This window comes from Pyrgilauda ruficollis, unplaced genomic scaffold (genome assembly GCF_017590135.1).
Source record: "Pyrgilauda ruficollis isolate IOZ18807 unplaced genomic scaffold, ASM1759013v1 scaffold4, whole genome shotgun sequence".
Lineage (NCBI taxonomy): Eukaryota > Metazoa > Chordata > Aves > Passeriformes > Passeridae > Pyrgilauda > Pyrgilauda ruficollis.
Genome location: NW_024525489.1, coordinates 399520 through 427348, shown reverse-complemented (window position 1 = coordinate 427348; position 27829 = coordinate 399520). Strand labels below are relative to the sequence as shown.

At 40.2% G+C, this 27829-nt stretch overlaps 1 long non-coding RNA gene across 1 annotated transcript in view; it reads left to right on the top strand.

Annotated features, from left to right (window-relative positions):
* Nucleotides 1–27829, top strand: part of LOC121358742 — a 72720-nt gene that overhangs the window by 32695 nt on the left and 12196 nt on the right. Inside the window, exon 2 of the long non-coding RNA XR_005955940.1 lies at nucleotides 5429–5788. This is a non-coding gene — a long non-coding RNA (uncharacterized LOC121358742). The remainder of the gene's footprint in view (nucleotides 1–5428; nucleotides 5789–27829) is intronic.

Genomic DNA, 27829 nt, shown 5'->3' with positions numbered 1-27829 from the left:
AGACAAATATACTAATAGGGGATTTTCCAATGGAAGAAAACTTACATCATGCCTGAGGAAGTAAAAATAAACCTGGCTCTTGTATTTGTTCTAAACACAAGAAGAGCCTTGATGAACTACTAGTTACATTTCTCTGGCTAATTATTAGTCATGCAGAGCATTGTGATGTTGGTTTTAAATTTATTCCATAACTGCATTCTAACCTCAGTATTAAAGTACCCTAGGCTTTCAAAATCAGTTTCTTTCTAAGGCTCACTGTTTCCAGAGAACAGTACACTTTCCTAATTATTGCTGATGTTTTAGCCATTATTTAACCTCCTATGACCTTATTCAGTGAAGAAAATAGCACTGGGATTTGAAAATGAACAAGTTACTTGTGAAGTAAAATAAATCACAAAGTAAGGTTTATATAGCAACCTCCCCAAACGCCAGATACATTTAAAAAGATTTCTTATAATTGGAAAAACAATTACTTTCACTGTATTTTACATCTGAAGATCACGATTGAAAGAAGATGTGTTTTGTTGTCAATGGCCTGTTCCATTTAAACAGTGCACTAAGAGGAAAAGTTATGCACCATGTTTATGGCAGATGAAAAAATATATAAAAGAGGAAATGTGGAAAAGGAGATGAAGTGTGGCCAAAAAGACATACCGTGGCCTTAAGAACAAAGCAAATATGTAAGATACAAAACTAGGTCTGTTATCTGCAAACAAAGCCTTTCTTTTGGAGAAAAAAATAGAAGACCTGTATCACCATTTTGTATTACATTCAATAAAAATGAAATATTAAGCAGACCAGGGGATTCCAGTGATTCACAGCATGTCACTTTTTATCCATGAGACGCATGATGAGGTGTTCATGACTTTCCATTGCTGAACAGTAGAATTATCCAGGGAGGAAAGTGTGTTTGGTTTTGGCAAAACCTCACTGGCTACTTTTTTGCAGAACCTTACAATTAGGTTCATCTGAGCAGACTCAGGTTAGTGGCAGAGAGGTGTTACTTGGATGAAAATCAAGTCTTGTTGACTTATGAACCAGAGAGAGCCAAAACCAGGTTGGGTTCACTTTGGGTGCCAAGTTACAGCTTGTATGTGCTGATCTTACACCCAAGATAAGTCACAACAGCTTAGACCAATTGTCTATGAATCCCAGAGAGTGAGATAAGAATGAGGGAAGTGCAGATGTTCCTTCTCCTTCACACATCTTTTGCTGGGGCTGAGCAGTGGATCATTTAGAAATTGGCAGTCTTCATTGCAGCTGTCTAAGTTTTGCCATTCCCTTTCCCTCCACCCCCACCTCCTTCTCTTTCCAAGTAGCAAATGTAGCATATCAGGGAAACAGCTGACCTGCAAAGTCCACGTCAGGTACACGGGCTTTCTACTGGGGCTGCTCATTCCTCTGCCTCCTTCATCTTTGCCAAATGAAATAATTCCTGGCACATCTGAATTCCTCTTCCAGTGCTGAGTCTTGGCATTGCTCGCCTCTTAACCACTTCTTTCAGCTGTGAGAGAATCAGCCTAGCTTCTGAAATTCTCAGACTTGCCCCAGGTTTTTTTTATAAAGGGGCTGCTCTTGCAACTGCTATTTCCAGGCAAGCAGAGGTAGCAAAGCCTAATTCCCTGAGTTCACCCTAGGTCCTGGGCTAGCTTAGAAATGGAAGCAGAGAATTCAGTCCCATCGTGCTCATCTATTACCAGCGGGCAGCAAGAAGAAGTGAATGCAACTGTAGGGCTCCTCACAAACATTCCATCTCAGCAGCCCTGACCAGAAACCTGGAGAAGCCACCTCAGCTCTCAGGCTTCCTCAGAGGAAGACAGCCTCCGCAGGCTGAGCATGAGCCAACCACACAGCTTTAAGGAGACTGGCCTTCTGTGGAAGGAGATGGACAAAGAGGCAACTGCCAGAAAATCATTAATGCCCCTCAGCAGTTTCCTGGGCACATTTGTGTTGGGGCTCCCTTTCTCAGCTGCACTTTGCACGTGGCTTTACTTCCAGGTGACCTGGTCCACTGGAAGTAAAAAGCTGGAGGTCTCTGTACAGCTTACTTAGATTAGGCTGCTGGATAGAGAGGTGTCATCCCACTGGACTTCCTCTCAATGTGAATTCTGAACATCGTTTTTCTTTCCTTTCCTAGCAAAGGTGGTTCTGTTGGTACAGGTGGAGGCAGTGTGCATGCTCTGATGTAAAGGGAGAACAGTGTGGGCTGTAGCACCTGTCAGCTGACATTAAGCATAAGACAAGAAGTTTTCCATCTTCTTTAAACTTAGCCTGTACTCATTAGGCTACCTCTCCTCTTAGAAAAAAAATACATTAACATGGAAGGTTTTCAAATATCAAATGGAAACACTGATGTGGTAAACACTACGCCACTCACCACAGTTTTTTTCCAGAGCAGAACTGGCTGTTAATATCCCCATGCTTTGGCAGATTTTCAAAGCAAGCCGAAGAGAGAGTTAAGGGCCTTCCCTGGGACTCCTGACACCAAGTTGTGGACAGGTCGATTCCAAGCTGAAGGGAATCCCATCATGGGTCGTAATGCAAAAGTCAAATTTAAAAAGCAGCCACTTAGTAGGAAGGGGCTCAATGGGGACATTTGGTTTTGGAAGAGTGAACTGCAAAATTTAAAAAATAACCTTGCACTTTGGTGCTTAGAACTGACAACCCGTGTATAATATCCTACCAGCAGAATATGAAAGGAAAAATTCTTCTTTGGATGGAATGTGTGGGAAGTTTATGCCTCTGACTTTGCCTCTGAATCTTGAATATTCATTCCCCCTGACCTTTCTACATCATGCATGTTCCATAATCTGGAATCTGCTTCCACATCAATCTAACTTTGAACAAAAAATAATTTGATAATTTTTTTTTTAAGTAAGGCTATTAACTTACAGTTTGGATTTTCTTCATAAAAGAAGAATTCACGAGTTATTTTTTTCAGGTTGACCTTTGGCTCTGGGAAATGATGCCTATAACCTTCCTGCCAACTTACTGATGTAAAAGGGGAAAAAGTGTGGAGGGTGAGGGGGGTGGAGTGTAATACTACTGTCCTAGGAATTGCATCCAGCTGGCCTCCACGAACACAGTCAGCCATGGGGGTAGAGTGGAATGAAAATAAAAAAACAACCAAATTAAACATAAAATACTTAATTTAAGAAGGTGTTGTGCACCTACAGCTTTTCTGCATTTGAGCTGAGTATTCTACATATTTAGAAGTTAGTCCCAGGAGGGGAATTGTTCTGTGTCAATAATATTACAGGACAGCTATTTCTGATTCACTGGGTCATCCCCTCAAATTTTTCATGTCATTCTAAAATTCTTTTAGGTTGGACTATAAGGGTTGATTTCTTTAACCTTTCTTTCTTAATCATGTCTTCCCTATCACCTGTGTCAGAGGAGATTAAGATTGGGTATTAGGAAAAGGTACTTCACCCAGAGGGTTGGGCACTGGAACAGTCTCTCCAGGGAAGTGGTCATAGCACCAAGCCTGACAGAGTTCAAGTATTTGGGTAATTCTCTCAGGCACATGGTGCAATTATTGGGGTGTTCTGTGCAAGGCCAGGAGTGGGGTTTTATGATCCTTGTGTGTGCCTCCCAACACAGCAAATTCTGTGATTCTATAAAACCCCCTTTCTCTCTTCCCTTCTTGTTCTCCCCTTATTTGTTTCAGCTACTGGTCTGATACTTGTGGGGAAAGTAAAATCTCAAAGTCTTGGGGTCCTGATTTATAATTTATATATTGTCCTTCACAATATATAAATGAAACAACTCTGTGGCTTCAGCTCATTTTTTTTTATATGTGGTATATTGTGGTATATATTGTGGCAAAGGTCTGCATACAACCCATTATATCAATCCAGGCTGGAGAATGAGCAGATTGGAATCATTCAAATGAGCAGCCTTGGGGAGAAGGACTTGGGGGTGCAGGTGGATAAGAGGATGGACATCAGTGAGGAATGTGTGCTTGCAGCCCAGGAAACCAATTGTGTGCTGGGATGCTTTAAAGAATCATGGCCAGCAAGTCAAGGGAGGTAACTCTGCCCCTCCACTCCACTGTGGTGAGACCACAGCTCCAGTGCTGTTTCCAGCTTGGGGTCCTCACACAGCAAGGACACAGACCTATTGGAGAGTCCAGAGGAGGCCAACAAGAGGATCAGAGGGATGAAGCACTTTTCCTATGAGGCTGAGAGAAGTGGGACTGTTCAGCCTAGGAAAGAGAAAGGTTTAGGGTGGTCTAATTGCAGCCTTCCAGTCCCTGAAGAAAGCCTACAAGAAAGATGGACAGAGACCATTTATAAGGGCATGTAGTGACACAGGACAAGGGAGAATGGCTTCAAACTGAAAGAGACTAGATTAGGTAATAGGAAAAAATTCTTTACTGTGCGGGAGGTAAAGCACTGGAACAGGTTGCACAGAGAAGTTTTGGATGCCCCATCCCAGCTAGGATGCATGGGGCTCTGAGCCACCTGGTATAGTGGAAGGTGTCCCTGCTCAAGGCAGGGGGGCTGGAACAACATGAGTTTTAAGGTCCCTTCCAACCCAAACCATCCTATGATTCTATTATTAGCTCAGTTGAGGGCACCAAGTTCATTTCATATGTCCTACACTAGGACAGCCATCACTGGGAATTAAGTCTCTTTTTTTGAGCTGGTCATCTAGATGTGAAAACCGTTCTTGTCTAACTTCACTTACCAGAACTCCTCTCTGAAGTATCCAGCAGTATCATTTCTGCCTTGGCATCAGGTGGCAGGCACTGAGAGCCTAATCTGGGCAGAGAAAATCAAACAGCAGATGAGGCATGTTTCTGCTGACTCAGATCATAGCAGCAGGCAGCCCGGGAGTTTCCAGCCCTGCTTGCATGCCCTACAGCTCTGTTAGAGGTGGATTTGATTTTAAGAAGGAGCCAGGGGCATGCAAAGCTGGCTACTTTCAAAGGGGCTGGGTTTGCAGAAGGGAAAAGTGCACATGGATACCGTGTGCTTCTCAGTACAGCTGCAAGGCTGCCACCCTAAGGCCAGAGGGATGCACTAAAGCATTGTTTTCCTTCTACAGGCTCACACAATTTGCCAGCATGCCTTGATCTTAGCAGGATCATGGGTCTGACCAGCTTCTGCATTCATTCCCACAGCTGCCAGCCTTGCTGTTGCATTTTAGCAAAGAGAAAATGGCAGTAGCATTTGAAGGGGATCCAATGGCTGTAAGAAATATGCTCCAAGGATTTACTGACTACCCAAAGTTTGAGTTCACTAATATGACCCAACCCAAGCTTTAAAAAATTCTTGGATATGTATTGGTAGAGTTATGAGATTGAAATAAAATCATCAAATGTAAAGATAATGAGTGATTCTTTAATTTTATTTGCCTTCTGATATTGCTGCATCACAGCTGATTTCGCAGGTTTTATTTCACAGCTGTGTTTTCTCATCAGCTTTTCAGGACCCTTAAGAAAGAAACATGAAAATACTGAGCAACAGGAAAAAAAATCTGGACTCACAGACTCAAAGGACGTGAATCACATTGACCCTGATGACCTCAAAAAAGGCAAGAGCCAGAATGCTCGGCTGTTCCCTCTTCCAGATGCTCAGGTCTTGGTTGAAAACAAAGTATTTGTCATGTGAAAAATCACTGAGACCTGTGGGTGAGGAGTGGATTCTGAGCCTCACGTTCAGAATGAGATCCATCTGCCATTGCCCACTGCCTGTTGCAGCTGAGGGATGGATGCAGTGCCCAGTGGGATGTGCAGCTTGGGCAAAGCAGGACCTGCCCCTCTGGAAGGAACCAGGATCAGGTAAGCCATGGTAGATATCAGGATGCATGAACATGTCGCCTCTTACTTAGAGCTGGGTAGACATAGAGTCTGTTTGGTTGGAATGCTGGATATGTGTTTTGTCAAATCTCTGTTAAAGGAGAAAAATTTTTCCATAAGCTCTGATTTTAGGTCTCATTTGACATTTGCAGAAGGCAAAGGATGATCTCCCACGGACTTTGGCCCTAAAGCTTATTTGCTTCATAGCATGCTGTCCACTATATTTTATCAGTTTGCCCTGAGTAGGAATGAAAGGGCCTGTGCTAGATCCCATCTTAGTCCTTTTGGTGCTATTTTGTTCTGCACAAGTCTGACCAAAACTGAAATCTGAATTTTTAATGTTATATAAACTTTTATTAACTAAGCTCCTTTTGAGGGCCCTGCTTCCTAAAACAGCCCAGGAAGAATGAAGATAAAATTATTATTTCAGGAGTGAGATGAGAGGAGAGATTTTTCTCTTTCAAGTTTGGTTTCCTGGCATTCCGTGAAAGCATACCCTCACATCTTCAAGTTTTATTTAGCATATATTATTTTCCCTGAGGGGGTCTCATCAAACCATTATTTTGAATGACTGAAGTCTTTATTTTGCTTCTTAGACCAGAGATGTAATATTCTTTCTTATTTTGCTTTCTCTCATGCCAGCCCTTTAAGCAAAATGCTGAGCAGTTGGACTGTAACTGCAATTTAACCTAACACTTACCTGTGCTGCTGTTCACACTGTACGAGGTAATTTCCAAAGGTCAGAGCAGCTGGATTCCATTACAGAAATGCAGAGAACTCAAAATAGCTTGTGTAAATATATATTTTTTGAGGAATTCAAGCAGCTGCCTTTGACACCCCTGGGCCCTTATTGCTTCAGAATACTTTGGTATCAGCCTGGGGTCAAAAATTACTAAATTGCTCCTCCTCCTCCCCCACATAAGAAATTTCCTTTGGATAAACATTAAGAAATAGTCAAAAGCAGAGATATTTCTGCTTTTGCATTCTTAATCATAAGCTTTATTGCAATAAGCACTAAATCAAGAAAACTTTCTTCCATATGTGTTCAAGAACCATTTCCACTCTTTTTTTCTACACATATGACATTTGTTTTACAATGCTGCAGTTTACAAATCAAATAGTTTCTCACAGAGATAGTATGTTTTTATTCCTTTGTCCTTTTTCAAACAGTCCAAATGTCTGTGGTTTTGTCATTAAAAGTCCAATTGGCAGATATATATGGAAACTTTATGTTTTCCAGCTGGGCAACTACCACTTACACATGCTCATTATTATTCATATTATCATTATAGTAACCATGGACGATAATTCATGTGGCTTACTCAGTCAATATTCGGTAATCTACATCAGATACTGTCCTGAAACTGCTGGAACTGAATTCTTCTTTAGCTGTGAGGACATTTTGATATGCATCTGAGCCTCCTGACTTGACCTTTCCTTTAGAATAAAACTAGGGGTACCTCTGACCCTGAATTCTGGAATTTGCTAGTGGGTTTTGGAATATATTCTTGTTGAGAAGGAATGCCAGATGTTTGTTTCTCCCACAGTAGCTTTACCCACCTGTAATTTTACTGACTTGAAATAATTTTTGACCACCTTGTTGACAGAGGAAGGGTACGATCTCAACCCCAGTGTGAATGTTTTAAATCATGCTGGTTTTCCAGTGGAGTTTTCAATTGCTGTGAAAAATTCTAAGTCCCCAAAGCTTTATTTTCCCCTCTCTCTGTAGCTGTGAATGGCCACACAAAGAGTGCTTGCTCTTGGACAGACATGTTATGTGCCATGCCGTAAATCACTGAATGAATGAGTCTGTCAGAGAGGATGAGCAGACTCTAAGCCATAACCATCCTAGTGGGTGGTACCATTATCCTGGGCTAATTTATTGTAAAGCTTCAGCTGACAGGAGCAGATTTCTGTGGTCTGACATAGAATAGTTTATGAAGGATGCCAGAATTTTTCTATTTAGTTACTTCTGTAGTACTCATATCATGACCCTATGCTATATGAAAAACACGATCATGCAATTTGTGAGGCATAACAACCTTAAGGTTCTGGGATTTGTGGCTATTTTTACTTTTTTTATTTACCATTGTAGAAAGAAAGGAGATGGATGAATGGACACCTAGAGAGGGTTTTATTATTGGAATAGTAAAAGCAACACTAAGTGCCATGAGGCAACATGAAAGCAAACTCTTCTGTCCCATGTGTGCACAGATGTCTCCGTCTCTCTGGGAGCCTCTCAGGAACCCCAGCCAGCCCTGGCAGACGACGGGGGGAAGCCAAGAAGCGGCCAGCAGTGGGGGGACACTCTCTGGTGCCCCGAGGGTACTGAGGGCAGCTAGGCTAGTCACCTTTGCATCAGAAGAGACACTGGAGACATCGGTAGAGGATAAAAGGTCGACTCTGGGCAGGGGGCCAGTCCAAGGTTTATTCGGAGCTCCTGAGGGAGCCCCACACCTCAGTGATGCACCTTGCTCAGAGTAAAACAAAAGGAATTTCAAGGTTACATTTAAAGGGGGGGGGGAGGAAATCGAAGGTAGATACATTTGCTGACCAATAAAGACCCTTCAGAGATGAAACCTTAGGGAATAGACATTTGGGATAACATATAGGATAATACTTGGAAGGCTGACTCCTGGCCTCGGATTAATCACTTTATGACTTGGACCGAAAGTTCTAGATAGAGGGGATGGGATGCTGAGTGACTGACAGAGAGCCAGGGTGGGGATTTGGGGATGACCTCAACAAATGAAAATGATTACACGGGTAGAGGGAGGGGGGTACAAAAAGGGGTATGCCATTTGGGAAAAATAAAGGAATACAAAAACAAAACTATTACAAAGTATTACAAAGTAATATACAAAGTATAAAAGTATTACAAAGTATTACAAAGTATTACAAAGTATAAAAGTGTTGTACACTACAACACACAGGCCCCAGTTGCATTGGCTTTTGTAGAGATAAATACATTGGCTGGAATCAGCTGCTATGTAGGAGAAAATGGTGTGGATGCAGATGCATTTTTCCCTTGTTTGCAGTCTGGGAGGCAAGCATATACATTCAGCTGTTCTCCTGTTCCCCCCCAGGAACTAGGGTCATCCAAGCTGAGAATACTGCCTTTTTAGATATCTCAGGGCAAAAATAAACCCTGTGGAAACAGTGGGGAGTGAAGAGAGTCCATCTTCCATCAGCTCTGAGGGCCAGCAGCAGGGCTGTTCAAGGAGCTTTCCTGGGTGGTATTTGCATCCCATCTGCAGCCCACCTTGACTTTAAGGACAATGTTTTGAAGAATTCCTGGGGTTAACAATGAGGCTTGCATCTCTTTAAGCATTTTACTTCCAGTTCAATGTGTTACCCTCCGTTAGGTCAATCTACTGTGGATGGTGTTCTCAACTAAGAAAAATGTAAAAGGCATGATTTTGATGGAGTTCCTGGCAAATCCTTTGATTACATTCCCTGACACTCAGCAGATGTCTGCAACCCACATGGCAAACATCCATAGAGGCAGTAGCTCACTCTAGCCCTTGGTATGTAGAAGTGATATATGGTATCTAAAAGAAATAATCTATTATGTATGCAACATTCCCATTTTTTCTGGATAATTTTTCAGCCAATAATTGAAGAACTTAATTTACATTTTATTATAAATCTTACCCAAATGCTTTAAACTCATTACTGGGAACCTTTGGACTTTGAGGAACCATAAAATTAATAAGACATGACTTTTAAACTCGCGTTTAAAGATAAAATTGAAAATTAAACCATTGTTCATTGCAGTTGTGCATTTCAAGCCATGAATGTAACAGGGAAAGTAGAAAGGAAAAATAATTGGAAACATTTGAGTGTTTTCAGTAATTTGAATTCAAAACTGCATTTGCAAGCATTTTTGTTTCTTTTAAATGAGCATTGCCTGAAGTCCGATTTCTGTGCAGTATCCATTAAAAACTCCAGCTGCAAACATGATTATCAGATCTGCTCTGGACGTGTGTTCTTGTTGCTGTTGTGCCTCACAGGGAACCATAAGATAGCTGGCTGCTGGCAACTGCTGGCATTTTTACTGGTGCTCCAGTAATGTTCAAACCATAACTGTCACACAGCCAATTCCTAAAATTTGGCTCCCTCTCCCAGAGGAAAGCAACATCATCAGTGAAATGCATCTATATGTGTCTCTATTTACACCTGATAGTGAACAACAACAACTTCAGATATAGAGATTTCAGCCTCTGTTATCAGAAATAAACCTTATTATGTGTTAATGGCTTCGAGCTCTATGCTAATAAATAGCTCTTGATCATTATATATGATATCTGCTGCAAGCAGTGAGCAATGTTGTGGTAAGAGAAAAAAGATCAAGGATGAAAACTGAGTTGATATTCATTAATTCATATTTGAAGGTATTTTTGTTGTTCTCATTCTGAGGATGTAAAATATGGTGTGCCTAGCTAGAAATATACTCTTAGGAGAGACGTAGAGCCAAGCTGCTTGACTATGAATTGTGATCATTCTTTCTTCAATGTTGTACACATACAGTATCATGGCACTTTATTACTAGCGTTATTATTACTGTTATTCAGCAGATATAGTAATATTTTCCTTTCAGTGTGAGAGTGAGTACCCTTCGCTATGTAGTACCTTTTGGTTTTTCATTTGGATTCACACCAGAATTGCCCTAACATTATGGAAAGAATTCACAAGTGTTCCATTTACTCTGCATAACACCCAAAACTTTGAGATGCTTAAATGTTCATGTGTTAGGTTTAGAGACAAAATGTCAATTTTCTAAGTATACTTTTTGGTTTACTGCAGTTGAAAGGTATTTATACAAAATTATCAGGGTATTTACATTCATTGCATATAACATATCTTGGCCATACACTATCAGAAGTCCCCAGTATGTTAATCCATTACACTAAGTAAGACCTTGTTTAACAGCGAGGAGAAGAAGAGTGTTATGAGGTCCCATTTATGATGGTTATAGTTGTACATGAAGATCTGGGAATCAGTAATAGAAAAACAACTGTTTGTTCCCTCTCACATCTCACAGAGAGTGTTTCTAGTGCACTTTTTCTGCTGCTGACATGCAGAGACAGCTCTTCCTGATATGCAAAGGAATAAATCCAGCTTGTCACAAGAGTTGCCTGTTTTGTGGGTAACGTCTTGCTGCTGATTGTATTTATTAAAACCAGGTACTATGGAAATAAATTCATCACTCTGCCTGTCACAGCCTCATTGAAGAAAAATCTCTACTTTACACACATCTTGCTTCTTGATGATTTTTTCCCTTGAGTTTCAAAATGTTGTGAAAGTATTACACCAGATGTGTGAGGAGTTTGGTCACTACCAGCTGTTGCTCTTGATGAGCATTTGAAAATCATGTAGGCATTCTAATCTTTGCTGGAAGTCCACAAGGAATTCTTTATAATTCTTTGTTGCACAGTTTTTTTCAAAATTTAACAGATCCTCATGGAATAATATTTAGGCTTTTTTTGTTGTGTAATGTTGTAGCATTTGTTTTCATTCCCATATTAGAAAAACTCTAGCTTGACCTTTTATCCTAGAGTTATTTGTTGTACAACATTCTGCATCAGTTCAAAGTACAGTGGGATAAACTCATTTCAAGGGGGCAAATAGTTCACATGTGTTATTTGGATATGTAGCACATGCTGACACCCTATTCATTATTAACAGAGAACAGTAATTAGGTGCTTGACAGCATTGGCAAAGCCTCACAGAAGCATGGAAGTTGTATGTGAGAAAGACCACCATGCCCTTTTCATGTTCCTCATTAAACAGCAGTAATGAAAACTTCCCAAAAGGGATTGTTTCATCTCTCAACAGCAGAGCTCTGCACTGGTTGTATGGCACTAAATAACTGTCCTGGTCCTGCAATGCTGAAGTCAATGGCCAGTTGATTTCAGAGGAGGCAGAACAACAGATGATGGATTCCATGTTTTTCCATGCTCCTTTGGTTTAGTAAGCACTGAGTGAGATGGAGTCCTAGGAAGAAATCCCCAGATCTCTGTGCAGGATTCACCCCTGAATCTGACCCTGCAGAGAGATCTCTGCACCAGAGCTAGAGCACAAGTATGAGGTGGCTGGTCTTACTCTACAAATAGTAATGAAGCCACAATTTTGAACAGGGAAGCAGCCAGGCTCACTAGACTCTTTTGCAGGTGAATTCCTTACAAGAAAGAAAATGTATGAGGTCACTTGTTAGCAAGTACTTCCATTTCTACCTGCATTGCACCACAGACTTCTTACACCAGGAGCTGTGTTTCTGATTGTATTATTTGTGTGAATGGCTGCAATGTTTTCATTCACACACAGCCTGGTAGGTGTTATGAATTCTGGCACAGCTAATTGATAAAGCAAGTAAAGGTCATTGAGATTGCATCTTATAGATCTGCGATATGGCCAGCACCATATTGTTTTTTTCTTTTGCCTGTACCATCTTTATATCTTCCTTACCTTTTAGTATGGAACAAAGTTGCAAGTAGATTCCTGTTTTCTAGACATGAAAAACTCCAGATTTCCTCCTGGCACCTACTGAACCTAACATTTTAGTAAGAGCCTCAGACTGCTTTCTCTCCTCTTTGATTCCTGTAATTTGGAAGTTCTTCCAAGGCTGGAAGCTATTCTAATCCTAATATGTAAGCATGTGCTTATCCTGATAAAAACTGAGAAATAAGGATGCGGATCTCAGCCTGAATGACACTGCTGATGTTCCACTCCACCCCTGCATGTTACAGTGCACTTTTAAGTGGATCAAAGTAGATATAAAAACGCTGTAGGATGGGGTTTGGGCAGTTCAGAATCCAGTACAAAGGTCCTGGCAAAGACCCAGCAGCTTCAGCCACTTTGTCTTTGCTCACGTCCAGTGTAACAGCTGTGGTCTGCAAGACTGTTCAGTGAGTGCTAACAAGGGATCCCGGGGATCCCTGACTGTGGAGTTTGTACATGCTGGGAACAGGGATGACATTTTGTTAAGGTTCCAATATGAGAAACAGTGCTGTGGGACTTCCTACTGGAGATGAGCTCTCCAAGCAAAGCTCTCTTTGAGGCAGACCAGCTGGACCAGCATCTGTTATCCCTTTCCCTATGAGCTTCTCTAGTGGGAAAGAGTGAAGCCTGATGATGAATGAGGTAGATTGGGAATCAGGTCGCCTGAGGACTCTTCCAACAGCAGGATGGATGTGGCATGTGAGCTGTTAACAGGTGCTCTCTGAACTGGAGATACAGATGTGTTTATGAGGTCTCTGAGCTCTGCTTCTCTCTGACACATGTATTTAATTTCCTGTACAGTGCTCACCTTAAGCGTAAAGGTTGTATCTGTGTTGTTATGGGAAACACACTTGACAGCACCTGGCAGACCACATTCCCCCACCAACAGTGCTCTTGTGTCCTGGTAGCTCCCTACTCAGATGCGGCAGCCATGGCTTTTTCAAAATCCTAGGGACACACCACCTCTTCAGCTTCCCCTAATGCTGGGCTCTGTCTCTGCTGGCCCAGGAGTGCCACATGCAAGGACTCCCTTGCAACTCTCAGCACACAAGCTTGCTCCCATGAGCTGCTGCTTCTCCAAAAGCAGAGCCTGAGCATGGAAGTTGAGGCAGGCAAATAGCAGAAATCTGCCTAATAACTAGTCACATGTAAAACTTAGATAATGCTGGTCAACCTCAGTGTGATTTTTGCCCATCATTAATTATTTGAATATGGTATACTGGCTTTCACCTTCAGCTCCAGAAGAGGAGCTGTGGAGTGGAGAAAAGTGGAGGAGAGAGAATGGAGATACTATATAAGAGCTCTTGCTTTTGCATATGTCATCCTGCACCCACTCACTTCACTTGCCACTGTCTTTGTGTTTCTGAACCAAAACAAAAAGTGAGATGAAGGTAACTCCACAGAAGGAGGAAAATCGTGTTCTGGACTGCTCACAAGCAAGTGTATTTCTGAAAATAATTTCAAAATCACGTGGAGCTTCTTGAGTTCACATGGCTACTCCTCAGAAGAGCTGAATTCACGACAGCCACTCTGTACAACGATTTCCAGTAGCTTATAGAGACAAACTTACATCCTCATCACTGCTCAGTCCTTACATACAATTTCTGCCTGACCCAGAATCTACCTTTGTCATGGTTTGACCCGGAAGTAAGGTTTTGGGAAGTTATGGTCAAATTAACATCAGCTCTTCCCAGGACTAGACCTGGTCTGCTTTGCCCTTCATGTTTCAACACTGCAGAGGTTTTTCCCACATGGTTTCTTTATTCGCAGTTACGTGACAGACAGAGGTTATACCAAAAGAGCACCGTGGTGTCTAGTCAGAGCAACAGGCAGTGACCTGAGCTGCAGAGTCTGGATGACTTCAGTCAGATGACACCCTGCTCCTCAATATCTATTGTTTATCCATCCTTTTTTCAAGCTTTTCCTTACTTCAGCCTCACAGCTACTGAGGTCAGAAATCATAATCAAGAGGTTTCTGTAAGTGTCTGACAGCCCTAAATGACCTTGTGATATAAGTGGAAACCAAAATCTTTCTCTCCAGAAAACAATGAAAACTCAACTCAGGATCAGAGCAGCCCACCAGGCTTGCAGTTGTTATTGGAGGGTAAAACACAGAGGCAGAGTGGCTACATCCTTAAATGCAGGGATTGTGCCTCTACCACTGCATGTGCATCCCTGGTAGATGGACCAGTGAAGATTTGCTAGTTCTCCACCCTGAAAAAAAGGTAGTTTTTGCTTCTGAACACAGTAATATGGAAAAGTACTTATAAAATATTTTTAAATAATAATTTTTTATTCTCAAATTTACAATTCAGAATTGGCACATTTATCAAACAAAGTGAGTTCAGTGACATGGTTCAGTATGCAGAGACCGTTATGTCTTCCATCCAAATATCTTCTGAGCCACTTCAGTCTTTATCTTAATTGTTTGTGGAAAGACTGGAAAGTAGGTGAATTGCTTTGAAATGGAAATTTAAAAAAAAACAACTGGATTTGTTTTGTATAATTGAGCTTAACCTTTTTCTGCTTTTTCCAATACTGTCAGGAAAATCTGAAATGCCAGTCTTTTAAATAATTACATCATTGCCATAAAAATCATTCAAACCGTCTTCAATTTATTTGGTTGGCTTAGCTATGCTTCAATTCAGATATTGAAAACTGAAGCTCTACAAAAAGCAATGCCAGATAACAAACCACAGGCCTTTAGAATGACAATTGGCTTAAAACTAATTTTTTTTTAAATACCTTGCTGTATGATGTACTAACTCAACCCTGCTGAGGTCTTCAAATCTAAAATCTTTTCCAAAATCTAATACGGAGTACTAGGCCTGCAATGAGTTATTTGTATATTGAAAACATTATATCTAAAGGGAATCAGAAAGAAAATGACCAAGACAACACTAGAGGGGATAGAAAAAGAAAATGTGTCTTTCCTCACTGCTCAACATTAAAAAAAAAAAAAAAAAAAAAATACTGTTATTCAACCATGCCACTGGGAGTCTTATTTTTTTTTCTAGCTGGTATTATTTGGTGACCCCACACTGGTAATACGGCAGATAGAAAATAAGAGAACTCTTTAAAAAATACCTGGTCTATGCCCCTTAGGAAGCTAGCCCCTCTCTAACTGAATAAATGCTACTAGGCCAAGAAGTTAACTAATAAAAGTACATTTTTTATTCTAGAATTTCAAAGAAAAAAGACTGTATGGTGTCATATGGGTTCATATATGTTTACAGCAGAAGTAGCGGTTAGGTCATCCTCTCTAGCTTGCACATCACATATCCTATAATTTCTCTTTCTTTACAAAGCCAGGAGTTTGCATCTGACTGCAGGATGCCTTTCAAGAGAGCAATCAGTGCTGGTACAGAGAACACCAAAAGAGGGAGAAAACAGCCTGTCCCTTCTTCTTTGTTCTATTATTTAATCAGCTTCACTCTTAAAAACAAAAAATTTGTTTCATGTCTAATTCGGACTTACTTAGCTTTAATTTCCAGCATAGGTGCTTGCTAAACTTGTCTCTATTAGGTTAACAGAACTTTTAATGCTTTCTTGCCTTCTCTCTCTGTGAGAGTACTTACATTCTGTGATGAAATATTTTCTCATCAGTAGGCTCCTATTTTTTTTCTGGTTCTTTTTGCCACCAGACTTAGCCCCATTGCATGTCAAAGGATTTTAATATTCTTTTTATTGTATTTGTGGGGTGCCCAGATGAAGGAAGTAATGATGAATCTGACTCCATGTTCTCAGAAAGTTAATTTATTATTTTATTATACTATATTATATTAAAGAATACTAAATTATGCTATACTAAAGAATACAGAAAGGATACTTACAGAATGCTAAAAAGATAATAATGAAAACTTATGACTCTTTCCAGAGTCCCAACACAGCTTGGCCCAGTTTGGCCATTGAGTCAAAACAACCCACAGCAGTTTCATTGGTTTTCAACCAATGAAACAATCACCTGTTGGATAAGCAATCTCCAAGCACATTTCAAAGGAGCAAAACACAGGAGAAGCAAATGAGGTAATTATTGTTTTCTTTTTTTCTCTGAGGCTTCTCAGCATCCCAGGAGAAAAATCCAGGGCAAAGGGATTTTTCAGAAAATATGAATGTGACACCTTTTCACTAAAACAGTCTGTTACTAAAATGCACTCAGCTACATCGAAGGGCTGTCTAATTAAGGAATATTAATTACACACCAGTTACAATATAACATGCTCTGAATAAATCTGCTAGAGGATCTAAAACTTCATCTTTGCATTTTTGAAGGCAATGCTCTGCCACTTGAGTTAATGGAATATTTTGCTGGGTCAGCCTGGAGGAAGGGCTGTATACCTTTACCTCCATCTCATCTGTTGCTCTTCACTCCCTTGAAAGGGGAATTCTCAGTGGGACCTTCCTCGAAACACTAACAATCTCCAAAACCTTCTCGGGAACATGATACGACCATCACTCAACACCAGTCTAGAAGCTGCGCAATAAATGTTTGCAAGCCTGCAACAAACTCTGCTTCTAAAAGTGTGCTTCAGGCTGTTCTAGCACAGGGCAGAGGAGATGACAGGGGAGAGGGCTGTGCTCAGTCCTGGGGAGTGACCCCATCAGCACTGACTGCATGTACCTGCAGCACCCTGGTGCCCATGCAGGTCACCCTTGTCTCACTTTTCTCTACTGTCCCAGTCCTGAAGGGCTCACAGAGCACTGCCAGAACATTCTTCAGCTGAAGTGTGGAGGTACTCCAATTCTTTTCTTTTTTGTGATGAACTTTAAACAGAGTTTGTTTCAGAGGCATGAGTAAATGCTATGGATCCTAAGAGCCCATAGGAATCCTTCCAGGTTGCTTCCAAGGGTTCTTTTGAGTATATAGGATGTCTGTAATGAAGTCATCCTAAACACACTACTGGCCTGTGAGCTGACACTGCTCAAACTCAGCTGATGTCAGCAGCTCAGTAGAGGAATCTTTCTCTGAAGAGCTCTGGTAAGGCTCTTCATCAGCTTTAAGGTTTAGTTACATATTTCCCCTTGTAGAATCAGCATTTCTGTGATGACTGAGGCTCTTCTTACCATGAGTCAAAATTTAATATTTAGTTATTGGTAATTCACTATTTAGTTATCAGTGATATGCTGGTTCCGAAGCAAAAAGGTCTTATAAAAAAAAGAAAACTCTTAAATATTACAAAAAAAAAAAAAAAAAAGAAAAAAAACCCCAAAAAAAACCACAATAAATATCCAAAACCAAATACCACCCTTCCCAAACCAAAAGCCTGTAAATGAGTAGAGGTCTAGAGTTCTCTCACCACTTGCTCTCTCACCAGACCATTGTGGCCACCACAGCCTAAGTTTCTTTCCATACAAAAATCCCAACCTCAGCTGAACTCTGCCTTCCTCTCATATAGTGATATACAAAGATTTAAATAAGGCTGATTCATTTATAATACTTAAAATCCTGAATATTTCAAAGAAGCAGCCATTTAAGGGATCCTCTTGGGGTCCATTAAAATATGGAAATATTATGACTATTTTGTAAATGGGGATCTAAAGCACTATGAGTTAAAGTGATGACAACTGATGCTCATAGAGAAGTATTTTAGAGCAGATTTTGTTAATCCTAGTCTAGCATCTCAAGCAAGAGAGCATCATTCTTGACTTGCTGCTTGGTGCTGAGATCCAAGTTGGTCTTTTTCATAACCATGTTCACATCCTTAAAAAAGGCATAGCAATAAAATGTAGTTTCACAGTATTTATCCCTTATGCTGAGGCCAGCACATCTGAACTGATTTTAATTTGTTGAAAAATTAAAAATATAATCTTTCTTCTATTCAGAAAAATGAAGCTTTGAAACTGAGACAGAAACTTGATCTTTTGAGCACAGCTATAATGCTTAGAAAAACATACCATACATGACTCAGTACAGTTTATCTCTGTATTCAGAGGTATGCACCAGTCAAAGTCAAATGACTCTGCTTCACATTCATGCATGATAAGTTTCCCTTCAGTAACCATGCTAAATAAGTTTAAGAAATGAGACTGCTGAGCCTGGTTTTTAGTTTGCAAAAATACCCAAGAAGTCACTGAGTGTGCTTTTCAAGAAATTTAAAATAGAGTTCACCCAGAAATGGCAATATCATTTATCAATTAGTATTACTATAAGAGAATTTTTATGTTAAATGAGCAATAAAGATCTACAGAATTGCAAAGGCCAAAGTTCAATATATATTCTCTTTAGAACTAATAACATTCATGGAAATGTGCTTTCCAAGCAAAAGTATTTTGTTCTGAGTTTTTGGCAAATTTCTTTTTCTAATCATTACTGTGCCTACTAACAGCTGTAATCCTTTAACGTGTATCCTGAGACGTAAATTCTCGAAATGGATTTAGGCACATAAGCTTCCAACATGTCACTCAAAATGTAGATCTGCCCATTTCAATGGATTGTTTTTCTCAGTAAATATCCTAAATGTTTAATATGCTCCAAGTACACATATTGTAATGTAAGCCACCCCTAGGAGGTGGAAGCAGCAACCACATTGGTTTTCTGCCTTTTTCTGGGGGCTTGCTCATGACGTCCAGTGTCACCTTTACATTAGGTAGAGGATGAACCTGATCACCCATCCCAGGTAGGGACACAGTGCACTTGGCTTTTTGGGAAGCAGAAGACAATGGCAGGTACCCCTACCTTCACTCTGTCCAGTAGCCAGGTGCAGTGACAATCTGATACACCTCGATCTTTTTTTAGTGTTCATTTTCTTAAAGTTTTCTTAAGTTTTCTTAAGTTTTAGCATTCATTTTCTTAAATCCTGAGGAAAGAGAGACAACTAAATCCCAATGGAATACTGAGTTTCATTTCATAATTTTGTAAATCTTTATGTATTGTTAAAAAGTAAGACTGACTGTTATACCCTCCTTGTTGACTGCAGATGCTCTTTCCTCGCCATTTTTCCCATTTCAAACCATTATCATGGGAAAATTGCCTGTATCAATATTAAGCCAGCAAGAAGAGGTAAATTTTTATCTCAAAAAAGGCTTTGAAGTGGTTCATCAAGAGGTACCTTAACTGGTTTTGTCAACAGAGGGGAGGTGGTTATGGAGGAAAGGCAAATGTTATAGGGGGATTTTGGGGGTCTGATTGTGTACTTGGGAGCAAAGCTGCCAATTCAGGCAGTCAGTGCATCCAGGGAAGGGTGGTGTCAGTGGCACTTCACTTCTGAGCATTTGCTCAGAAGTGACAGAGGTTTCCTGATTTTTGCAGAGCTTGTGTTTACCTGTCTTAGGGTGTATCTGCATGAGTAAGTACAGACATTTATATGCTTATCCTGCCTAAGCTCCACAAAAGCTTGTGGAAGACACAGAGTCATTTCATGTGATCTTAAGACTTCCCCCACGTCTCAAAAGCCTGATTTTGGTGAAGGACAACTGGGTGTGTTTTCATTTGGTAGTAAGGGATGAGGAATGAGGTGCTCAGAGTATGCAATAGCCGATTTAAAATATATTACACAAACTTTCCTTCCCTTAGAGAAAACCTCTCATTTACTGTGACCACAGAGCTGACAAGGAGAGGGCTTGCAGCCTCATTTACCTTGTTGTAGGTTTTGTGTGCATTCCTATCCTGAGCCTCAGGGGTGGAAGTGGGCCTAGAATGCTTGTAATCCCTTCGCATCTTCCTCATAATGTCCTTGGTTGAAAGCCTCTTCTGTGCAGGAAGCCAGCATGGGTCTGTGCACAACTTAAATCCCACTTAAATTGCTATGGCTTAGAGTTCCACTAAAATAGCTCCTAGGTCTCCCCCACTCCATATGGGGATGAATTCCACACTTAAAGAATTCTTTAGCCTTTGCTCCCTTTAATACTATTTTGCTTGCTGGCAGGGTAAATTAGCCCCTTCTAAGGACAATAGGATGGCATTTAGCCAGCACTGGTACCCACGCTTGCTTCCCATTTTAACATTAAAAGCAATTTTAATTAAAATTTGTATGATTGAATGCAATAAAAACCTGCTATGCTCTCGAGAGGACAAATCAGTGCTGTGATTCACTTCACTTACCGTAAGATGAATTACACGTGACCATGACTACTAGGAAGAAGAACTTACCAGCAATTGAAGTGTTGCCTGTTACACTTTGGAAATAATTAATGCTGGAGGTAATTTGAGCTTGGCTGGATTCAGTGGAGAAGCTAAAGCATATTATTGTCAGAGCACACAGAGTTTCAATCTTGCCCTGTTGCTACCCTTGCACAGCGTCATGTAGCATATAGGAAATGTAAAACAAAAGCCTGCATTCACATGAATATTTGTGTGAATGAGTCAACTAAGTATCACTTGTTCATTATTTTTCTGATATACAGATGGTTAATGGTCATCGTCAGTTGTCCTTTCCTCATGAGATGATCTCTGCAATTAGTAGACCAATCAAACTAAGAACAGTAAGGATATGGATTTCTTTTTCCATAGGTAAATGAATCCAGGATTGTATTAATATATCTTTAATATTTGAGATTTCCTTGATAATACTTCTTTCTGTATGCATGGTAATTCACAAAAGTAGTTTGATTTTCTAATGCAAACACACTCTTTTGAGCGCCTGTATGAACAAATACTTCTTATATACGTTAGAACAGTCTCATTAGAAACATTGTTACAAATTGGTCTTCTTCTATAAACGTATTAGTAACTCAGTCACATACTGATGTCCTGTGGCTCAGCTGACCAGCATCAAACCACAGTTAATAAAAGTTAGAAACAGTTGGAAACAGTTGCCTAATCAGGTTCAAAAGTGTCTGGCAAAGCTCTGGAGATCGTACCAGGGAGCTTTACATGGTATAGGAAACACAGGAAGGAAGAGAAACTTTGGTGTGGGGGAGAACACATGAAAATCCCTCCATGCTGCTAGTCCTGCCTGAGCTTCAGCAGCTGGTCCCTGCGTAGCACTCCATCACTGGGGCAGCTCCACTTCCAAAACACCAACGAGCGCAGCACAAATGGAATAAAAGAGAGGAAACCCAGCTGTCACCATGAAGTGATCAGAGCACACCAGGCCTTTCACACACTTGACCTTCCCCAGTGTTATTTTTAATGTTGGTTGAGGTTTTTTGGGTTTTTTTTTTCCCCCTTCCCTTGGCCATTGAATATGTATTAACTGTTATACAACACTTACCAAGTTTGTTATGTAAAATTCTAGAGATAAAACCTCAATCCAGGGCCCCCCTCTAAAGAATTTTGAACTTCCTGAGGGCTCTGGGAGCATATCCAAGGATTTTTTTATTGTTCCCAGAAGTTATATAGAGATTATTTGTCATTTGGAGAATGTGTGTGAGTGTGTACTGGGGGGCCCTGCTGAGCACACTATTGTGTTGCTTTGCTGGGGAGAAGGTGGAATTCAAGGGTGACCTAAAACAGATATTGATAAAAGAGGGAAAGTAAAAAACCAAAAAAAGAAAAAAGAAAGGGAGAAAACCCTTGAGGTCAGCTAAGGATTACCAACATCATTATCTTTTTTATGAGGGTGCCTTCAATATTACTCATCTGCAATAAGCTCCCATAGACCTTATGGGATTTCTTTTATTTTTGGGTATTAAGAGTACAGCAGCAAGGAGCTGACACTTGTTTTCCATATCAAGCAAAGTTTTATAAGTAATTTTTTCTGGCTATCACCTCAGTTCACATTTTACACCAAACAGTAATTCTATTTTATCAACACTTTCAGATACTTTATAGAGTTCCTCCTTTTAAAAAAATCAGATATTTAAGGGTCTCTTGCTGACCAGCCTCATCTTGGACATTGAACCTATAGATTCACAGGTGCAGATATCTGCTGGAGCACTTAATGGCTCTAAAGAGTGAAATCTTGGCCACGCCAAAATCAGTGGGAGTTTTTGTAGTGTGACCAGCATTTCACCCTGTGCATTCTATATTTACCTCATTGTCAGGTGCACCCACTAGCACTCTGTGTTGACCCAAAAGGTCCACTGGCTTTCATAATCACCCCTGTCTGGTATTCCCAGAAGAGCTGGTAATTTAATAACATTTTCCTTTCTGGTGATTCTGCCTTTTTTTTTTTTTTTTTTTTTTTTTTTTTCATCTGGCAAACACTAATTTTTTATCTTATTGCTGGCCTGGATTGTGAGCAACTGAAGTGGAGCCAAGGTGTATAATTCTGAAATATCAGCATATTGTCACAACATCCCAGAGAACTCAGGCTTTCTAACCACCTCTTCGGATAATGGAATGACTATTTTGGGGACAACATGCTGAAATATTGCTGGAGTCAGTATAATAACAGACATTCCAAGGCTTTAATAACCACATTGGTAGCAAGTGGCAATTTGTATTTGCTGTGATATATTTAGAATCTGGAAGAGTATTATGAAACAAATTCCTATTTCAAGATATTTGGACAGAGCAGCCTGTTAAATCTTTAAATCTGCCACTGTTTCCTGAACTTACTGTGATTTATTGCTGCATATTTAAACAAAAGACATTCAGTTTTACTGAAAGTGAATCAGATCCTGGTTGCTGGACTAAAGTCAGCCGTCCCAGGGTGACTCTTGAGATGTTAGATAAGCAGCTTTTTGGAGGGCAAGAAGAAACAACGAGAAAATATTGGAGGTCAAAAAGTTATAAATGCTCATTTGAGGATATTTACACTTTTGTGTGTCTGCAGGAGGGCTGCTGTGTCACATCAGGACAAACATGACAAAACCTCTATCAGTTCAAGTCACAGCAGCATTTAGGGTGTTTTGAGGGATCTGTTTCATCTGAGGAGTGCTCTGAGAAACCATTGGCAACTGGGCACATGCAGAGTGATACTCAGGACATCTCATCAGGAACTCATCCATGATTTCTGGTTCAAATCGCATGTGGCCCTATTATCCAATGTGGTGTAGGACTGCAGTGGGGCTCACAGCAGCAGCCTGCCCTCCAAAAGTTGAGTAAAGAAGATGGTCTATGCTCCTCTTGTCATGGAAAAGTCCAGTTCCAGAGACAGCATGTCAAGACTCGCTTTGAGTTCTCAAAGGAGTAACATTGAAACTCTACTCTTGCAAATGGCAAAAGGCAATCATAGCAGTTATGGCACTCATTTGAAGTTCCACCTTTGTCTTCTACCAGCTTCTAATACAGATGATGAGAGTTTTTCACTTTTTACCTGAGAGTTTTTATTTTGTTTCACCACATTAATATTTTTAATATTTCTCATGTGAGACTATATGAAATGGTCCAAATACTCTTGCTAGAATATTCTTTTTTTCTGTAGTTGGTAGAACTTCCTCATCAGAGAACTGTCTTTTGATTTTTCTTCATCAGCTTTTAACTGATTCCCCCTTTTCTCATGTTTTTGGTGCACAGGTTGAAGTTACACGTGCTACAATACTTATCACAAGTTTTTGCGCAGTATGCTGGGGTAGCAAAACCACTTGCTTCTGGAGCTGATGTCTCACATGCCAGTTCTTTCAGTGCTCAGGGGAGGGGATTAGTCATCTGTCCTTATCCAAATGCATTAAGCTTTTGGCATTGTTTTTCCTCTACCTCAGCATGATCCTTCTCTATCCCCTTGTTTCTGGTAGCCATCTGGCAGTGCTCTACCCACCTCTTCTCTGTGAGTTTCCATATCCTGAAGTCACAAGCTCCAGAAAGTGTTGAGTTCCAGTGTGCTAAGCCTCCTCTGTGCTGATATTTGGGAATTCTGAAGCCCAGTTGACTTCATCCATTGGGTATATTAATGTCCTGAAGTTTCCCTTCCTGAAATAAAGAAATCTCGGTTATGAGTCTGTTTGTTTCACTGTGTAATTTAAGCTGACTCAACTTGTGATCAGTTTGATCCAGGGTTATTTTCTATGAACCATGCTTTCATAATGTCACAACTGCTTGCAAAAACAGAGTGGCTTTTGTGCTCATCTTTTGACTTATGCTGTATTTTCATAATAGCTCAAGCATTAGGGATGGAACCCGTGAGTCTCTCCTTTGCTGTGGTTCCTTGTAATGTATAGCTGGGGCTCATGCAATGCATTCTGCACAGCAGAGCAGGGGAGGTTCAACTCTCACAGCGGGCATCTGTCTGCTGCCTGGCAGGCACAGCCACAGAAAGAATGCTACTTCAGTTCTTCCCTGAAAGAGATAGCTTTCAAGTGGCAGCTAGATGCTTGTCTTGGCTACTTGATATCTAGGCTTTCACCCAACAGCTGACACCAGCTAGAGCATGGAAACTGCAGATTCAAATATCAATGCGTTCTTCCAAAAAGCTTGTTAGATCTGTCACTCACTTTTTCTCACTGGTCTGACAGAGCCTACTTGTTGACTCGGCAAGTCATAAAGAAAGGCCCACTTATTTTCTCTAACCATTATATACTGAATGCTTAATGTTGTTCAGTCATATTCGTGCAATTAAAAAAAAACCAAATTGGAATGGTCCTTCATCATGCCTGGCAGAGCATATTATCGCAGTAGGAGTCACCAACCAGTGCATGTAAATTGCCATTTTTGACTGAGCAGGAAAGTTTTCCAAATTTGAAGAAAATCTGCACCTAGTTTTTCTGTCCTCTGAATAAATCATTATATCCAAATTTTCTGTTTTGCTATACTTTGGCAAGTAACAAGTTCCTTTTTCTTATTGGGCCTCTATGATTGCATCTATGGCTAACAATTCAAGCAACAAGAGGCAAGGCTTCTGAATGCTGCTTTCCTGTATGAAAGGTTGTTATACTGCTCCATAGCACAATAGAGTCATCTCTAACCAGCTTTTTGGCCCAAGTTATTGAGCCATCTCCCCAAATGATATTTGGAGGGGTGCTTTTCTCCCTCCTATTTGCCCATCAGGACTAAAATATATTTTGGAATTTGGAATATGCCAGATTTATCCAGATTTGGTGACCAGTATGCCTTTTTGGCAACCAGTTCACAAATATGTACAGTTAGGATGCTGGGACCAGTGCTGGGAAGGAACTGGAGTGTAATTCTGAAAAACAAGGCTTAGGTATTCATTATATCCTACAAATATTATTGAAAATGTATAATTTGTAATAATTAAAGAGCTTATTACTATGAATATGAGCAACTCCATCACTTGAACCATTCATATTATGAACCTGAAGATGGACCTGAAGAAAGAGTAGATCTAGACATGTTTTGTATATGAAATATACAAAAAGTATATGAAATATACTTTTCAATGAGTTTTCAACATATAAGTGATCTATTTCAATTTCACAGCACTGTAAACTGCTTCATAACTTTGCCCTGTTATAAAATGATTTGTGAACTCAGGGTAACAATGGGGATCTCTGATTGGCTGGCAGTGATGTCATACGTGTGTCAATATTTCTCATTAAAAGCACAGGTATGACCTTTTTACCTTGGAGTTTCCATACCATAATAGCTATAAGGCACTCCTGGTTAATAGATTTCTGAGGGATTATTGCACTCTTTGAGTAGCTGAAGTCACTTGGCTTTTGGCTGGTGCCTCATGCTGCACCTGAGGTATGTGATAATCCCTGAGAAATGCACTGCTTGTGGAATCTCAGGGCTTAATTATAAACATTAACTGAAGTCAGCTACACATTAACTAGTTTACCCAGATGTTTCTGTACCTGATGGGTGGATGTTATGGCTGATGAAAAGAAATCATGCAAAAAAGAGTTCTCTTCTGATGGCTTCATCTGTCATGGAAAAAGGGAAGGAGAGCAAGGCAATAGCACTACTCACAAACAAGAAAATGGAGACTTCTTGACTGCAGGAGGATGCACAAGAAAATTAATTCTTATTTCTTTTATAGGGGAGAAAATCTCTGTTTGAAATCCTGAGGGTCACCACTGTTCTGTCCTCCACATTGCACTCCACCTGGAGCTCCCTTCAATGCAGACCATGGCCATGCAGCTGCCTTCTGTGCACTGCTAGGGCTGGGATGCTTTGGAAGCAACTTCTTGGCAATGATCTTCTGTGATCCAACAGAGACAATCTTTCCCCCATCAAGGAAAATACATCCCTTCAGAACTTAACCCTATTTTTCTGACTTGTTTTTTCTTCCCTCAGTGTTTTTAAGTACTAAAACTGCTCTAAGAGGTCTGTGATATATTTTTGATAGGTTGGCATTTATAAACGCTAATTTTCTTAACTGGTTCCTTTAATTCAAACAGTAATGAAGAACAATGGGAATAACCCTCCTCTTATGTGTTTTGGGGTTTTTTTACAATATTTTCCTTTACAATATTTACCCAGGCTGTAAAATTCAGGCTAATTTTAGTTTCTCCTAGAAATAAATAGAAATAAACTCCTAGAAAAAATATTCACAGCAGGGAACATCTTGGACAGGGAAGAAAACTTATAGTAGCCTTTCAACTCCAGTCCAAACACTTAGCTGAAGTTATTTGCAAACCCACTCTAAACTCCACACTAAGTAATTGATAGCTGCCCTAATGTAATGATATCTGCAGCAGTACAATAAGATTCATGCCCAAAAAGTACAGGCAAACATTAACCTAACATCTGCATCTCTTACAAATAACTTGCAAAAATTAGGAGTAAAGGTTTTGCAGATTTCCAAGAATCCCTTGACATTAAGGAAAACCTCAATGGCCCTACTAGGGCACTTTTCCAGATGTTTTGCCTGGGAAGCATGATACATCTGTGAGAGGAACTGAGGTGTAGTTATTTGGTTTCAATCAGTATTTGTTTTCATGCCTAATTGAATGTTAGTTATAGGGTTGTTATCAATGCTTCCATAATATTAATAAAGTCATAGTTAAATTGGCTGCATTTGAACATTTCTGAATAGTAAGTGTTTGTGCTTCTGAGTATAAGGCAAATTAATTTTTGCTTTTTTTTTAATTGAGCTTGAAAACAAGTATTCCCCTATAAGCATTTCAATGTATAATTGCCCTTACACTTTTGTAAACACACATAAAAGATTTGGAGGAAGATTTTTAATTCAATAAACCACTTGCTGAATTGTATTAAATTTTATTTCTATGGGTAAACCTTAAAGGTGATTTACAAATGACAGCTTTGATGTGATTTGCTCTGTGTCTCAGTCGTTCCAGCAAATTCATGCATATAAGGACAATGTAAAGCTGTGTATTTTAGTGGAGTTGTCCTGCTGATGCACTTTTACTTCTCAGTATAAGAAGATGTGCTGCGTGATATCAAGAGAGACCATGGTTTGCAGAGAAGATGCTGCAGAGCTTATTTCTTTCATACATGGAGAAAGTGCTGCATATGAAGGCAATCGTGCTAACTCCCTCCATCTTTGGCACTAGCTGCAGTGAGGGGAAGGAATGGATGGCACTAAAAAAGAATGAAAGAAAAGGCATCTTCCTATTTCTCAATCTGCCAGCAAACACAGGATTTCTAACCTCACCAACTGGATAGAGGTTACATGGACTGTGTAATTATCTTAATGGCAAGACATCACTTTTTTACTGCATATTCTTAGGTCCTTTTAGGCTACATCTGTGTATGGACCCCATGGGCAGGCAAATGAGTCTCCCCTTTCTGGTCTTTGTATTTGAACTTGGGCACTGACACATACTCGGAGA